Raw genomic sequence first — 19,276 nt, 5'->3', positions numbered from 1 at the left:
TATATATATAACACATAATTTAAAGTATAATATAAATATATGACTTTAAATGAAAATTTAGTATAAATCTTATATAACCATAATTACATAAATAACAGGTATTAATAAATGAAATTATGTGACCTCCAGTATACGTTTTAATATATAAATGAATATTATAGGTTCGTAAATCCAAGGCCAACCCTACATTTGTTCGATGTCGTTGTATGTATTTTTACTACAAAATACATTAGGCGAGTTTCATTTGCCCTTTTTACTTTTTACATTTTTGGGCTGAGAATACATGCAAATGCTTTATTAACTGTTTTACAATATTTATATGCGTGAGTTTCATTTGCCCTTTTTACTTTTTACATTTTTGGGCTGAGAATACATGCAAATGCTTTATTAACTGTTTTACAATATTTATATGCGTGAGTTTCATTATTCCCTTTTTTTAAATGCTTTCGCAATATATATATTTGGGACTGAGAATACATGCGCTGTTTTTTATAACTGTTTTACGAAATAGACACAAGTAATTGAAACTACATTATATGGTTGAATGATCGAAATCGAATATGCCCTTTCTATTAAGTCTGGTAATCTAAGAATTTGGGAACAGACACCCTAATTGACGCGAACTCTAAAGATAGATCTATCGGGCCCAACAAGCCCCATCCAAAGTACCGGATGCTTTAGTACTTCGAAATTTATATCATGTCCGAAGGAGGATCCCGGAATGATGGGGATATTCTTATATGTATATTGTGAATGTCGGTTACCAGGTGTTCAATCCATATGAATGATATTTTTGTCTCTATGTATGGGACGTATGTTTATGAAATGGAAATATGAAATCTTGTGGTCTATTAAAAATTATGAAATGACTATTTATGTTAAACTAATGAACTCACCAACCTTTTGGTTGACACTTGAAAGCATGTTTATTCTCAGGTATGAAAGAAACGTTCCGCTGTGCATTTGCTCATTTTAAAGACAGTATTTGGAGTCGATCATCGCAATGGAACCAGTTGTTGGTGACTTCGTCCAGATGGTTTAGGACGGGTCCTTTCAGTTGGTATCAGAGCGGTGGTCTTAGCGAACCGGGTCTTGCGTTAGTGTGTCTAACTGATAGTCGTTAGGATGCATTAGTGAGTCTGGACTTCGACCGTGTCTGCATGTCAAAAGTTTTGCTTATCATTTCGTGTTGAAAATTACCTGTTTATCATTCTTAGAGAATCACTTGCTTATTATTCTTAGTCTAGACACGTTTTACTGCATTGACTGCATGAATAGTGTATAGACAAAATTCATATCTTAGCGTATCTGTTACTGTAACTTTGCCTGAAAACTTCCGTAGATTCCTCCGTAACTTATGGGATTTTTGTATTATATATGCATATGTAAATTATGTATTGCAGGGTACTAATCTACATCCTATAATCTATTTCTTATCGAAAATCCTTCATCTGATCGTACGAGATGAATCCTGCAACCAGTTCGAGTCCCTCAGATTCCAATAGTTATTCCGACAGCTATTCCGACATAGATGTTCACCTAAGCTCCGAAAACAGCGTCATCTGCATGAATCAACCAATCAGCCATTATCAATACATCTGATGGGTTCGTAGTCGACTTAATTAATGGAAACGTGCAGAAGGTAATCCCTTCGACCAACCGAATTCACCTCTTGACAATGAACCTGAAACGTTTACCGGTGAACCTGTTCGAGACACCATTTTCAATCTCATTTCCATGGTAACTCGACAAGATCATATTCTATCCACAATTCTAAACCCTATTCATCTGCTCGTTCCGACCGACAATCATCTTGGAATAATAGGAGAAGTCAACGAACTTCGCGCTCGAGTAATCAATATGGAGAATAGGGTACAAAATGTACCAGCTTCAGCAACATCACCGGCACCAACAGCACAATTAGTAACAGCACCAGTACCATCAACAATCCATGCCTCAACATCTCATTATATACCTCGAGTATAATCATCGTTCTACATATCGTTCTACATCAATTATCTCCGTTCTTCATGGAGATTATGTAATCTCTAATGTTTTAGAGATTATATATTCTTGCTCTAACGATAAATCAAATGAGTTTAATATCATATTGACTCATTAAATCTATGATTACATATAAAGAAAATATATATGTATATATGTTTTCAAAAAGATTGTAATTAAAAATTCTTTTGTACAAACTGTTAATGGTGAAGATATTTTAACGGGTAGGTAATACCCGAGGAATATTTAAATTTTACATTAATAAGTTACACTGTATATTCTTCGAATCTGATTCAACAATTATTCACTATCTTATTTACAACCACCGAGATACGTATCCGTTCACCAAAGAATAACTATTTTCATTCAAATTCAATCTCATATTTGGATTTTGACCTATCAGAATCCAACAAGTGGCATAATGAAGAAATAATGGACACAATAAAAATTGATTAGAAACAGACTAGTTAACAATATTAAATTTTATTAAGAAACCACGCTAATAAAATCCTAGCTAACTGTTCCTAGCTAACTGTTAATTCCGTATTACATTTTATTTATATCAATTTAATTATCGCAATTTATTTTATCGCAATTTATATTCTCGCAATTTTATTTATTGTCATTTCTGTTATTTACTTTACGCACTTTATTTATCATTATTTAATTTCTGTTAATTATTTTACGCACTTTAAATATCGGGACACATATACAAGGTTTTGACATATCATATCGACGCATCTATAAATATTATTTGGAATCACCATAGACACTCTATATGCAGTAATGATCGGGTTCTCTATACAGGGTTGAGGTTGATTCTACAATAATATATATACTTTGAGTTGTGATCGAGTCTGAGACATGTACACGGGTCACGATACATATTAATTAATTCGAATATTATGTATTAAATTGTATATGAAGTATTGGACTGTCAATGTGGATTATCGACTGTGGACTAATAATATTGGACAATTAAAATGAATTAAAATATTAATTATAACATATGAAACTAAACATTTCTTCAAGTTTGCCACTTGATTTCATCCTAAGCCTCATTTGTATCTTGACGATTACAATCTGCGTTCAAACCTTTCATGATTCTTGAAAACACCTCAATCGAGAGGATGAATCAACCGCACTCCATCTACGGAAGAAAAGATCTACGCATATAGTTATGCACCTGAAAAATTCTCAGAACCTATATAAACGTTTAACACGTACCTGTACTAGATCCTTTGGCGTTGTTATCACCGAAGATAATTTTGCAATTCCTTTCCAAATTAGACAATTTTGTCACAGCTTCAGCAATTCAACTTCGACTTTTCATTCGAAGTAACCTTACTATAAATCCCGATATATACGATTACCCTTTTAATACCGGAGAATTCTTTTATATTCCACCATATTACCGTCAGCGTTTAATCATCAAAAAAACACAATTCTCTTGAAATCACCTCGGATCGAGAGCCAATGATTCAGATATGGTAGCAGTAAATGTAGAGGAATCGGCAATCAGTACTTTAAAAACTCACAGTATATCTACATCAACAGTTATATGTATAACATTTATCTCTTAGAATAATGATCTTCCATTCTAAAATTTTGAAAAGCACCCAGCCTACGAATTAATACATTGAACTTTGAAAAAGCTGAATGAAGCAGCAGAAACTGTAGATAATCGTAATCAACCTTAACCGTCGAAAGTTTAATGATAAAGCATGGAGTATTGGAAACACTCAATATAAAATTTAGTACCGAAAAGCGGATTATACGAAACTATGAAGGAAGCCGTGGACAAATCACAAAGAATAAGTTTGACTTCAAAGAATCCAAATGATTCTGTTTCTGATGAAATCTTTAGCGAATACCTTGCTTTCGAATCTAAACCTTTACGGATAAATCTTCTTCATCATCCATCGATATTAGAAATTCCAAGATATCATCGTATCTTTCATTATAAATATCCTCCATATTTCTGAAGATATTTTCATAACTATTCTTATCTGAAATCATTAATCTCTTCCTGATATCAGTGTTACATCATATAGAAACTGTTAGTTTCTATATTCTGTAAACTTTCGAGCTTAAAATATGAATGTTTTTGGAAGTAGTGTTGGGAACTGATGCATGAGTTAGTATAATATAATGACACTTGATCAACGTGATTATATTACAGTAAGTCATGCTGAGTTTCTAATGAAACCTGATGATGGTTCACAGTAGATTATACCATCATCATGTGTCATGTTACATAACTCTTTCATTCTACATAACCTCCGAACATATCAAGAAGAATATATTCTTGATAGTTCTATCATTTGTATTTTTGATAAATTTAAAAATCAAATCGTGCTATCACGTTCCACCCTACTTAGAACATTATAATCATTTAGAACTCTATATCTACAAATTCTGGACCAGTATTCGCTTGATTTAAAGTCGGGAAGAGAAAACAAAAGCATGAAGCTCCGATATATAAGAAAAATATAAAGCCCAACAACACCACCGAAATTACAAACCATGGATATCAGTACGTATAGCAATATAAAGACACGGGAGGATTATAAATACAATAATCCCTAGAGCATAATAGAAATAAACAGATTCTTCAGGTGGGAGTTGGAAAAGAAGAACGATCATTGCGATAGTTAGAATAAGAACAAGGATCAGAACAGGGTTAAGCATTTTCATAAATCTTTTGAATTCAGGAATTGAGTATAGAAGTGGTGAAAATAAATGGAACGGAAAAGTTAAATTTATAAAGGAAATATCAGACGTAGTAATCGGGGCAGATCACCGTATTTATTTAAAGAGATCTTAATTTCCATAAATCCCGAAGAATCAGATCTTATAGATCTTCAAGATTTTCTTTAAATCCCTTGAATTCCGGAATTCAACCAAGGCAATGTCGAAAGTTAATACGCGCCTTATTTTCTAAATTCAACCCTGTTTATGTCAAAAGCTAAAGAAAATCTTATTTTCTTCAATTCACTCTTTTGCGATAGCTTCATTCGTATTCTTAGAATAATCGAATTATTTTATCATTTTTATTCAATGATGATAAACCTCTAATTATCAACTCATATTGGTCATGAAAACATTTTTATTGTTAGCCATGACCACCTCACTCAAATTTCGGGATGAAATTTCTTTAACGGGTAGGTACTGTGATGACCCGGGAATTTCCGACCAAATTTAAACTTTAATCTTTATATGTTTCTGACACGATAAGCAAAATCTGTAATGTTGAGTCTCAAAATTTTTGAACTGTTTACATGAATAACATTTCCCCTTTGACTATGCCCGATGATTCACGAACAAGTGTGTGTAAATAAATATGTAAATATATATATATATATATATATATATATATATATATATATATATATATATATATATATATATATATATATATATATATATATATATATATATATATATATATATATATATATAAATGTAAACATAAGAGTATATATATTAGATTTGAGTAAATCAAATACACATTAATCAAATTGAAATTTAAAAGTTAAAATAATAAATAAAATAATTAAGTTGTCATAAATATATATAATTAGATAAATGATAATACTATAAATCAATATAGTTGTAATATATAACATGTTTAAATAACAAGTATTCAATAAAAGTTATTATATAATATATGATCGTTAAATATTACATAGGTAATAATATATGCATAGTTGTTATAATAATAATATTACTTTCACTATATTTTTATCAATATTAATAATATCATATGAAATGTGATATGAACAAATTGTTATATTATTATTATTAATAATATTACCATTATTATAATTTGTATTATTATTAATAATATTATTGTTATAAATTTTATAGTTATTATAATTATCATTAATAAAAAAAAAATCTTATTATTACTAATATATGATTATAAAATTTTGTTATTTTTATTTATACTATTTAAAGTATCATCATTAGTATAAGGTTAATTATGATATAAATACAAAAAAAAAAATATGAAGATATTATAAATATAAATATATAGTTATATAATTAAATACTGATATATAATGCAATATAATACAGACTTAACTACAAATATATAAACAGATAAAATTAATTACGCAATCTATCATTATCAGTATATATATTTATTACTTATTAAGATTTATTTATATAGATTATAAAACAAAAGATTAGTACAAATTTGTTACATGTATCCATCGGCACTGTATTGGAGTTTTGTTTATGTCGGAATTTGTTACCAATCCCTTTCAATCCTAATAATCGTTCGTTACATATATACACTTTCAATTGAGGATGAATTAAATCATATAAAGTTAGGAAAATAAGTCGACGGTACCTGTTCATGATCCAATTTAACAAAAGCTTGTTTTCGAATGAATTTTTAAAAAGTAACAATGCAGTTCTGTTAGGATTCAACCAAGCAAACTATCTGTAAGTTTTCAACTTCCAATTTATTCTAACGAACCCAAATTTTCGAGTCAAAGTTTACAGAATAAAAGTCAACTGTTTGTTCTTCATCAAAATTCGGAATTGTTTTTGTGTTTCAAGTCGAATTAAGAATCCAGAAATTTTATAAGGTTGATTTAAAACTTATTTCATTTTATAAATTTTGTCTAAAACACATTGGAATTCGAAAATTAATTTTTTGTTCATCATAAATTTACGAACAGCAGAAGGCTGTGGGAATTCTATTTTTACTTTTCAAATTGTTATTTAATAACCATCTTTCCAATTTATTTAGTGTTTACAAGCCTTATATGAAACATCGAATTCGTTAAATTAGTTTTTGAACATGAATCTGATCGACGAGTGATGAGGAAGAAGGTATAGGGAAATAGATGGATAAATTGTACTAGTTATATATTTACGGATTGGATTATAAAACAGAAAAGGGGCGTAGCCCAGATGGTTTAGGAGGATGACGGGGTTCGAGAGGTCGGGGGTTCGAATCCCTAATGGAGCATATATTTTTTTACAGCCTTGTCATTAAAGGTAGTTCATTTTATTTATTTATTATCATTTCCTTTATTATTATTATTATTATTATTATTATTATTATTATTATTATTATTATTATTATTATTATTATTATTATTATTATTATTATTGATTATTGATATTATTATTGTTATTGATTATGATTATTACAAGTATTATCACTAAATATCATTATTATTATTATCATTATTTGCTATTATTAGTAATTAGCATATATTATTCTATACTAAGATTTATAAAATAATTATTATTATCTCTAATATTATTATCGTTACTAGTATTGTCATTAAAAATTATTAATATGATTATTAGTGATGTTATTATTAAACTCATTATCATTAGTAGTACAAGAATTATTTGTATAGTTATTATTATCATAAGTATTATTATTATTACTATCTTTAGTACTAAAATATTAATATATTTAAATCTATCATTTTGTTAAAAATTAGTATTATCATTTTATATATAATTACATACAACAAATTAAGTATTTTAATATAATATTAAATATATATAGATACTAATATAACTAAAATAATCATTTTAGATATATATACAAAATAAATAAATATATATATATATATAACACATAATTTAAAGTATAATATAAATATATGACTTTAAATGAAAATTTAGTATAAATCTTATATAACCATAATTACATAAATAACAGGTATTAATAAATGAAATTATGTGACCTCCAGTATACGTTTTAATATATAAATGAATATTATAGGTTCGTAAATCCAAGGCCAACCCTACATTTGTTCGATGTCGTTGTATGTATTTTTACTACAAAATACATTAGGCGAGTTTCATTTGCCCTTTTTACTTTTTACATTTTTGGGCTGAGAATACATGCAAATGCTTTATTAACTGTTTTACAATATTTATATGCGTGAGTTTCATTTGCCCTTTTTACTTTTTACATTTTTGGGCTGAGAATACATGCAAATGCTTTATTAACTGTTTTACAATATTTATATGCGTGAGTTTCATTATTCCCTTTTTTTAAATGCTTTCGCAATATATATTTTTGGGACTGAGAATACATGCGCTGTTTTTTATAACTGTTTTACGAAATAGACACAAGTAATTGAAACTACATTATATGGTTGAATGATCGAAATCGAATATGCCCTTTCTATTAAGTCTGGTAATCTAAGAATTTGGGAACAGACACCCTAATTGACGCGAACTCTAAAGATAGATCTATCGGGCCCAACAAGCCCCATCTAAAGTACCGGATGCTTTAGTACTTCGAAATTTATATCATGTTCGAAGGAGGATCCCGGAATGATGGGGATATTCTTATATGTATATTGTGAATGTCGGTTACCAGGTGTTCAATCCATATGAATGATATTTTTGTCTCTATGCATGGGACATATGTTTATGAAATGGAAATATGAAATCTTGTGGTCTATTAAAAATTATGAAATGACTATTTATGTTAAACTAATGAACTCACCAACCTTTTGGTTGACACTTGAAAGCATGTTTATTCTCAGGTATGAAAGAAACGTTCCGCTGTGTATTTGCTCATTTTAAAGACAGTATTTGGAGTCGATCATCGCAATGGAACCAGTTGTTGGTGACTTCGTCCAGATGGTTCAGGACGGGTCCTTTCAATTTCATCGTAGTTGGTCAAAACGAAGTTACCTAAAATGGTAACATCTCAACTTGGTCATAATTTAACGGAGGTGTATTATTTGAAATTTCGACTTTTTGAGTCCATTATTTTATAGGTTTAGTTTATTATTGTATGTATTATTTGTATGTGCATATATCATGGGAGTTGACATATGATCAAGCATAGATTAATCGGGTCGGGTCGGTCCATGCTTGACATCAAAGAAGGGGGATTTATGAAATGTCCCGTTCTTATTGATTAAAAACGTTCCATATTAATTGATTTCGTTGCGAGGTTTTGACCTCTATATGAGACGTTTTTCAAAGACTGCATTCATTTTAAAACAAACCATAACCTTTATTTCATCAATAAAGGTTTAAAAAGCTTTACGTAGATTATCAAATAATGATAATCTAAAATATCCTGTTTACACACGACCATTACATAATGGTTTACAATACAAATATGTTACAACAAAATAAGTTTCTTGAATGCAGTTTTTACACAATATCATACAAGCATGGACTCCAAATCTCGTCCTTATTTAAGTATGCGACAGCGGAAGCTCTTAATAATCACCTGAGAATAAACATGCTTAAAACGTCAACAAAAATGTTGGTGAGTTATAGGTTTAACCTATATATATCAAATCATAATAATAGACCACAAGATTTCATATTTCAATACACATCCCATACATAGAGATAAAAATCATTCATATGGTGAACACCTGGTAACCGACAATAACAAGATGCATATATAAGAATATCCCCATCATTCCGGGACACCCTTCGGATATGATATAAATTTCGAAGTACTAAAGCATCCGGTACTTTGGATGGGGTTTGTTAGGCCCAATAGATCTATCTTTAGGATTCGCGTCAATTAGGGTGTCTGTTCCCTAATTCTTAGATTACCAGACTTAATAAAAAGGGGCATATTCGATTTCGATAATTCAACCATAGAATGTAGTTTCACGTACTTGTGTCTATTTTGTAAATCATTTATAAAACCTGCATGTATTCTCATCCCAAAAATATTAGATTTTAAAAGTGGGACTATAACTCACTTTCACAGATTTTTACTTCGTCGGGAAGTAAGACTTGGCCACTGTTGATTCACGAACCTATAACAATATATACATATATATTAAAGTATGTTCAAAATATATTTACAACACTTTTAATATATTTTGATGTTTTAAGTTTATTAAGTCAGCTGTCCTCGTTAGTAACCTATAACTAGTTGTCCACAGTTAGATGTACAGAAATAAATCGATAAATATTATCTTGAATCAATCCACGACCCAGTGTATACGTATCTCAGTATTGATCACAACTCAAACTATATATATTTTGGAATCAACCTCAACCCTGTATAGCTAACTCCAACATTCACATATAGAGTGTCTATGGTTGTTCCGAAATATATATAGATGTGTCGACATGATAGGTCGAAACATTGTATACGTGTCTATGGTATCTCAAGATTACATAATATACAATACAAGTTGATTAAGTTATGGTTGGAATAGATTTGTTACCAATTTTCACGTAGCTAAAATGAGAAAAATTATCCAATCTTGTTTTACCCATAACTTCTTCATTTTAAATCCGTTTTGAGTGAATCAAATTGCTATGATTTCATATTGAACTCTATTTTATGAATCTAAACAGAAAAAGTATAGGTTTATAGTCGGAAAAATAAGTTACAAGTCGTTTTTGTAAAGGTAGTCATTTCAGTCGAAAGAACGACGTCTAGATGACCATTTTAGAAAACATACTTCCACTTTGAGTTTAACCATAATTTTTGGATATAGTTTCATGTTCATAATAAAAATCATTTTCTCAGAATAACAACTTTTAAATCAAAGTTTATCATAGTTTTTAATTAACTAACCCAAAACAGCCCGCGGTGTTACTACGACGGCGTAAATCCGGTTTTACGGTGTTTTTCGTGTTTCCAGGTTTTAAATCATTAAGTTAGCATATCATATAGATATAGAACATGTGTTTAGTTGATTTTAAAAGTCAAGTTAGAAGGATTAACTTTTGTTTGCGAACAAGTTTAGAATTAACTAAACTATGTTCTAGTGATTACAAGTTTAAACCTTCGAATAAGATAGCTTTATATGTATGAATCGAATGATGTTATGAACATCATTACTACCTTAATTTCCTTGGATAAACCTACTGGAAAAGAGAAAAATGGATCTAGCTTCAATGAATCCTTGGATGGCTCGAAGTTCTTGAAGCAGAATCATGACACGAAAACAAGTTCAAGTAAGATCATCACTTGAAATAAGATTGTTATAGTTATAGAAATTGAACCAAAGTTTGAATATGATTATTACCTTGTATTAGAATGATAACCTACTGTAAGAAACAAAGATTTCTTGAGGTTGGATGATCACCTTACAAGATTGGAAGTGAGCTAGCAAACTTGAAAGTATTCTTGATTTTATGAAACTAGAACTTTTGGAATTTATGAAGAACACTTAGAACTTGAAGATAGAACTTGAGAGAGATCAATTAGATGAAGAAAATTGAAGAATGAAAGTGTTTGTAGGTGTTTTTGGTCGTTGGTGTATGGATTAGATATAAAGGATATGTAATTTTGTTTTCATGTAAATAAGTCATGAATGATTACTCATATTTTTGTAATTTTATGAGATATTTCATGCTAGTTGCCAAATGATGGTTCCCACATGTGTTAGGTGACTCACATGGGCTGCTAAGAGCTGATCATTGGAGTGTATATACCAATAGTACATACATCTAAAAGCTGTGTATTGTACGAGTACGAATACGGGTGCATACGAGTAGAATTGTTGATGAAACTGAACGAGGATGTAATTGTAAGCATTTTTGTTAAGTAGAAGTATTTTGATAAGTGTATTGAAGTCTTTCAAAAGTGTATAAATACATATTAAAACACTACATGTATATACATTTTAACTGAGTCGTTAAGTCATCGTTAGTCGTTACATGTAAGTGTTGTTTTGAAACCTTTAGGTTAACGATCTTGTTAAATGTTGTTAACCCAATGTTTATAATATCAAATGAGATTTTAAATTATTATATTATCATGATATTATCATGTATGAATATCTCTTAATATGATATATATACATTAAATGTCTTTACAACGATAATCGTTACATATATGTCTCGTTTAAAAATCATTAAGTTAGTAGTCTTGTTTTTACATATGTAGTTCATTGTTAATATACTTTATGATATGTTTTCTTATCATAGTATCATGTTAACTATATATATATATCCATATATATGTCATCATATAGTTTTTACAAGTTTTAACGTTCGTGAATCACCGATCAACTTGGGTGGTCAATTGTCTATATGAAACATATTTCAATTAATCAAGTCTTAACAAGTTTGATTGCTTAACATGTTGGAAACATTTAATCATGTAAATATCAATCTCAATTAATATATATAAACATGGAAAAGTTCGGGTCACTACAGTACCTACCCGTTAAATAAATTTCGTCCCGAAATTTTAAGCTGTTGAAGGTGTTGACGAATCTTCTGGAAATAGATGCGGGTATTTCTTCTTCATCTGATCTTCACGCTCCCAGGTGAACTCGGGTCCTCTACGAGCATTCCATCGAACCTTAACAATTGGTATCTTGTTTTGCTTAAGTCTTTTAACCTCACGATCCATTATTTCGACGGGTTCTTCGATGAATTGAAGTTTTTCGTTGATTTGGATTTCATCTAACGGAATAGTGAGATCTTCTTTAGCAAAACATTTCTTTAAATTCGAGACGTGGAAAGTGTTATGTACAGCCGCGAGTTGTTGAGGTAACTCTAGTCGGTAAGCTACTGGTCCGACACGATCAATAATCTTGAATGGTCCAATATACCTTGGATTTAATTTCCCTCGTTTACCAAATCAAACAACGCCTTTCCAAGGTGCAACTTTAAGCATGACCATCTCTCCAATTTCAAATTCTATATCTTTTCTTTTAATGTCAGCGTAGCTCTTTTGTCGACTTTGGGCGGTTTTCAACCGTTGTTGAATTTGGATGATCTTCTCGGTAGTTTCTTGTATAATCTCCGGACCCGTAATCTGTCTATCCCCCACTTCACTCCAACAAATCGGAGACCTGCACTTTCTACCATAAAGTGCTTCAAACGGCGCCATCTCAATGCTTGAATGGTAGCTGTTGTTGTAGGAAAATTCTGCTAACGGTAGATGTCGATCCCAACTGTTTCCAAAATCAATAACACATGCTCGTAGCATGTCTTCAAGCGTTTGTATCGTCCTTTCGCTCTGCCCATCAGTTTGTGGATGATAGGCAGTACTCATGTCTAGACGAGTTCCTAATGCTTGCTGTAATGTCTGCCAGAATCTTGAAATAAATCTGCCATCCCTATCAGAGATAATAGAGATTGGTATTCCATGTCTGGAGACGACTTCCTTCAAATACAGTCGTGCTAACTTCTCCATCTTGTCATCTTCTCTTATTGGTAGGAAGTGTGCTGATTTGGTGAGACGATCAACTATTACCCAAATAGTATCAAAACCACTTGCAGTCCTTGGCAATTTAGTGATGAAATCCATGGTAATGTTTTCCCATTTCCATTCCGGGATTTCGGGTTGTTGAAGTAGACCTGATGGTTTCTGATGCTCAGCTTTGACCTTAGAACACGTCAAACATTCTCCTACGTATTTAGCAACATCGGCTTTCATACCCGGCCACCAAAAATGTTTCTTGAGATCCTTGTACATCTTCCCCGTTCCAGGATGTATTGAGTATCTGGTTTTATGAGCTTCTCTAAGTACCATTTCTCTCATATCTCCAAATTTTGGTACCCAAATCCTTTCAGCCCTATACCGGGTTCCGTCTTCCCGAATATTAAGATGCTTCTTCGATCCTTTGGGTATTTCATCCTTTAAATTTCCCTCTTTTAAAACTCCTTGTTGCGCCTCCTTTATTTGAGTAGTAATGTTATTATGAATCATTATATTCATAGATTTTACTCGAATGGGTTCTCTGTCCTTCCTGCTCAAGGCATCGGCTACCACATTTGCCTTCCCCGGGTGGTAACGAATCTCAAAGTCGTAATCATTCAATAATTCAATCCACCTACGCTGCCTCATATTCAGTTGTTTCTGATTAAATATGTGTTGAAGACTTTTGTGGTCGGTATATATAATACTTTTGACCCCATATAAGTAGTGCCTCCAAGTCTTTAATGCAAAAACAACCGCGCCTAATTCCAAATCATGCGTCGTATAATTTTGTTCGTGAATCTTCAATTGTCTAGACGCATAAGCAATCACCTTCGTTCGTTGCATTAATACACAACCGAGACCTTGCTTTGATGCATCACAATAAATTACAAAATCATCATTCCCTTCAGGCAATGACAATATAGGTGCCGTAGTTAGCTTTTTCTTCAATAACTGAAACGCTTTCTCTTGTTCATCATTCCATTCAAATTTCTTCCCTTTATGCGTTAATGCAGTCAAGGGTTTTGCTATTCTGGAAAAGTCTTGGATGAACCTTCTGTAATAACCAGCTAGTCCTAAAAACTGGCGTATGTGTTTCAGAGTTTTCGGGGTTTCCCACTTTTCAACAGTTTCTATCTTTGCCGGATCCACCTTAATACCTTCTTTGTTCACTATGTGACCGAGGAATTGAACTTCTTCCAACCAAAATGCACACTTTGAAAACTTAGCGTACAATTCTTCCTTCCTCAATACTTCTAACACCTTTCTCAAATGTTCACCGTGTTCTTGGTCATTCTTTGAGTAAATAAGTATGTCATCAATGAAAACAATGACAAACTTGTCAAGGTATGGTCCACACACTCGGTTCATAAGGTCCATGAACACAGCTGGTGCATTAGTTAAACCAAACGGCATGACCATAAACTCGTAATGACCGTAACGTGTTCTGAAAGCAGTCTTTGGAATATCATCTTCTTTCACCCGCATTTGATGATACCCGGAACGTAAGTCAATCTTTGAATAAACAGACGAGCCTTGTAGTTGATCAAATAAGTCGTCGATTCTCGGTAGTGGGTAGCGGTTCTTGATGGTAAGTTTGTTCAACTCTCGGTAGTCGATACACAACCTGAATGTACCATCTTTCTTCTTGACAAACAAAACAGGAGCTCCCCACGGTGATGTGCTTGGTCGAATGAAACCACGCTCTAAAAGTTCTTGTAATTGGCTTTGCAGTTCTTTCATCTCGCTGGGTGCGAGTCTGTAAGGAGCACGAGCTATTGGTGCAGCTCCTGGTACAATATCTATTTGAAATTCAACGGATCGATGTGGGGGTAATCCCGGTAATTCTTTCGGAAATACATCGAGAAATTCTTTTGCAATGGGAACATCATTGATGCTCTTTTCTTCAGTTTGTACTTTCTCGACGTGTGCTAGAACAGCATAGCAACCTTTTCTTATTAGTTTTTGTGCCTTCAAATTACTAATAAGATGTAGCTTCGTGTTGCCCTTTTCTCCGTACACCATTAAGGGTTTTCCTTTTTCTCGTATAATGCGAATTGCATTTTTGTAACAAACGATCTCCGCTTTCTCTTCTTTCAACCAGTCCATATCGATTATCACATCAAAACTCCCTAACTCTACTGGTATCAAATCAATCTTAAATGTTTCGCTAACCAGTTTAATTTCTCGATTCCGACATATATTATCTGCTGAAATTAATTTACCATTTGCTAATTCGAGTAAAAATTTACTATCCAAAGGCGTCAATGGACAACTTAATTTAGCACAAAAATCTCTACTCATATAGCTTCTATCCGCACCCGAATCAAATAAAACGTAAGCAGATTTATTGTCAATAAGAAACGTACCCGTAACAAGCTCCGGGTCTTCCTGTGCCTCTACCGCATTAATATTGAAAACTCTTCCACGGCCTTGTCCATTCGTGTTCTCCTGGTTCGGGCAATTTCTAATAATGTGGCCTGGTTTTCCACATTTATAACAAACTACATTGGCATAACTTGCTCCGACACTACTTGCTCCGCCATTACTCGTTCCGACACCATTTGTTCCTTTCGTTCTATTAACCCCTGGTCCGTAGACCTCACACTTCGCCGCGCTATGACCATTTCTTTTACACTTGTTGCAAAATTTGGTGCAGAACCCCGAGTGATTCTTTTCACACCTTTGGCATAGCTGCTTCTGATTGTTGTTGTTGTTGTTGCGGTTATTATTGTTGTTGGGATGATTGTTGTAGTTGCTGTTGTTGTTGTTGTTGTTGTTGGGCCGTTTGTTGTAGTTGCGATTGATGTTGCGATTGTTGGGATAATTGTTGCGATTATTGTTGTAATTGCTGTTGTTGTTGTATTGGTGATTCTTATCACCGTTTTCCTCCCACTTTCTTTTGACTTGCTTCACATTGGCCTCTTCAGCAGTCTGTTCTTTAATTCTTTCTTCAATCTGGTTCACTAGTTTGTGAGCCATTCTACATGCCTGTTGTATGGAGGGGGGCTCGTGTGAACTTATATCTTCTTGGATTCTTTCCGGTAATCCCTTCACAAACGCGTCGATCTTCTCTTCCTCATCTTCGAATGCTCCTGGACACAATAGGCACAATTCTGTGAATTGTCTTTCGTACGTGGTAATATCAAATCCTTGGGTTCGTAACCCTCTAAGTTCTGTCTTGAGCTTATTGACCTCGGTTCTGGGACGGTACTTCTCGTTCATCAAGTGCTTGAATGCTGACCACGGTAGTGCGTACGCATCATCTTGTCCCACTTGCTCTAGATAGGTATTCCACCATGTTAACGCAGAACCTGTGAAGGTATGCGTAGCATACTTCACTTTGTCCTCTTCAGTACACTTACTTATGGCAAACACTGATTCAACCTTCTCGGTCCACCGTTTCAATCCGATCGGTCCTTCGGTTCCATCAAATTCCAAAGGTTTGCAGGCAGTGAATTCTTTGTAGGTGCATCCTACACGATTTCCTGTACTGCTAGATCCAAGGTTATTGTTGGTATGTAGCGCAGCCTGTACTGCGGCTATGTTTGAAGCTAGAAAAGTACGGAATTCCTCTTCATTCATATTCACGGTGTGTCGAGTAGTCGGTGCCATTTCCTTCAAAATAGTTAAATGGAACAAGTTAATCATACAGAATATTAAGAGTAGTTAATAGTATTTCGTAGCATAATATGAACTCATTTATAAAAGCTTTTTCTTCATATTAGCGTTTTATAAGTTTAAATTCGGGTAGTACCTACCCGTTAAGTTCATACTTAGTAGCTAATATACAATTCAACTACTACAATTCTATATGAAAAACTGATTATAATAATATTTCGCGTTCAAACTTTTATACAATATTTTACAAACTTACAATACCGCTTATTTTACATAAAGCATGAAATATAGCACACAATAACTTTGATACAAGATAGTTGTGAAGATAATTCTAGCTAGTACACAAGTCGTTCAGCAAAGGCAATAAAGACACGTAATTCATACGTCCAGAAACAAGTCATGCATTCTGGTTTTACTAGGACTACTTCCCATCCTTGGTCTTGTGCAACATAACCGTTATGGCCATTGATAAGATAGCGTGTTGTAACGTCGTCAAAGGGACGAGGGTTACGTAATGTCCAACAGTCCCGTAACAATCTAAAAACCTCATTTCTTACCCCAATTACCGACTCCGTCACTTGTGGAAACGTTTTGTTTAATAGTTGTAGCCCGATGTTCTTGTTCTCACTTTGGTGAGAAGCGAACATTACTAATCCGTAAGCATAACATGCTTCTTTATGTTGCATGTTAGCCGCTTTTTCTAAATCACGAAGTCCAATATTCGGATATATTGAGTCAAAATAATTTCTTAACCCATTGCGTAAAATAGCATTTGGGTTCCCCGCAATATATGCGTCAAAGTAAACACATCGTAACTTATGGGTTTCCCAATGTGATATCCCCCATCTTTCAAACGAAAGTCTCTTATAAACCAAGACATTCTTGGAACGTTCTTCGAATGTCTTACAAACTGATCTCGCCTTAAATAGTTGTGCCGAGGAATTCTGACCGACTCTAGACAAGATTTCATCAATCATGTCTCCGGGTAGGTCTCTTAAAATATTGGGTTGTCTATCCATTTTGCATTTTTATACTGTAAAATAGACAAGAGTTAGATTCATAAAAAAAAATACTTATTAATACAAGCAATTTTTACATATATCATAAAGCATAAGCACACTACATTACATATATTACACCACATGAATACAACTATCTTATTCCGACTCGCTTGTTTCTTCTTCTTCGGTTTTGGTTCGTTTTGCCAAGTTTCTAGGGATATATGATTTTCCCCTAATACGAGCCGTCGTTATCCACATTGGTTTAGAAAAACCTGGTGGTTTAGAGGTTCCCGGGTCATTGTTACAACTTAAGGACTTCGGGGGTTGACGATACATATAAAGTTCATCGGGGTTGGAATTAGATTTCTCTATTTTTATGCCCTTTCCCTTATTATTTTCTTTTGCCTTTTTAAATTCAGTTGGGGTAATTTCTATAACATCATCGGAATTCTCGTCGGAATCCGATTCATCGGAGAATTGGTAATCCTCCCAATATTTTGCTTCCTTGGCGGAAACACCATTGACCATAATTAACTTTGGTCGGTTGGTTGAGGATTTTCTTTTACTTAACCGTTTTATTATTTCCCCCACCGGTTCTATTTCTTCATCCGGTTCCGATTCTTCTTCCGGTTCCGATTCTTCTTCCGGTTCCGACTCTTCTTCCGGTTCCTCTTCGGGAACTTGTGAATCAGTCCACAAATCATTCCAATTTACATTTGACTCTTCATTATTATTAGGTGAGTCAATGGGACTTGTTCTAGAGGTAGACATCTATCACATAATATCAAACACGTTAAGAGATTAATATATCACATAATATTCATATGTTAAAAATATATAGTTTCCAACAAAAATGTTAAGCAATCATTTTTAAAGAAAACACGGTCGAAGTCCAGACTCACTAATGCATCCTAACAAACTCGATAAGACACACTAATGCAAATTTTCTGGTTCTCTAAGACCAACGCTCTGATACCAACTGAAATGTCCCGTTCTTATTGATTAAAAACGTTCCATATTAATTGATTTCGTTGCGAGGTTTTGACCTCTATATGAGACGTTTTTCAAAGACTGCATTCATTTTAAAACAAACCATAACCTTTATTTCATCAATAAAGGTTTAAAAAGCTTTACGTAGATTATCAAATAATGATAATCTAAAATATCCTGTTTACACACGACCATTACATAATGGTTTACAATACAAATATGTTACAACAAAATAAGTTTCTTGAATGCAGTTTTTACACAATATCATACAAGCATGGACTCCAAATCTCGTCCTTATTTAAGTATGCGACAGCGGAAGCTCTTAATAATCACCTGAGAATAAACATGCTTAAAACGTCAACAAAAATGTTGGTGAGTTATAGGTTTAACCTATATATATCAAATCATAATAATAGACCACAAGATTTCATATTTCAATACACATCCCATACATAGAGATAAAAATCATTCATATGGTGAACACCTGGTAACCGACAATAACAAGATGCATATATAAGAATAT

The sequence above is a fragment of the Rutidosis leptorrhynchoides genome, chromosome 3 (genome assembly GCF_046630445.1).
Source record: "Rutidosis leptorrhynchoides isolate AG116_Rl617_1_P2 chromosome 3, CSIRO_AGI_Rlap_v1, whole genome shotgun sequence".
NCBI lineage: Eukaryota > Viridiplantae > Streptophyta > Magnoliopsida > Asterales > Asteraceae > Rutidosis > Rutidosis leptorrhynchoides.
Note: the sequence above shows the minus strand (reverse complement) of the source record.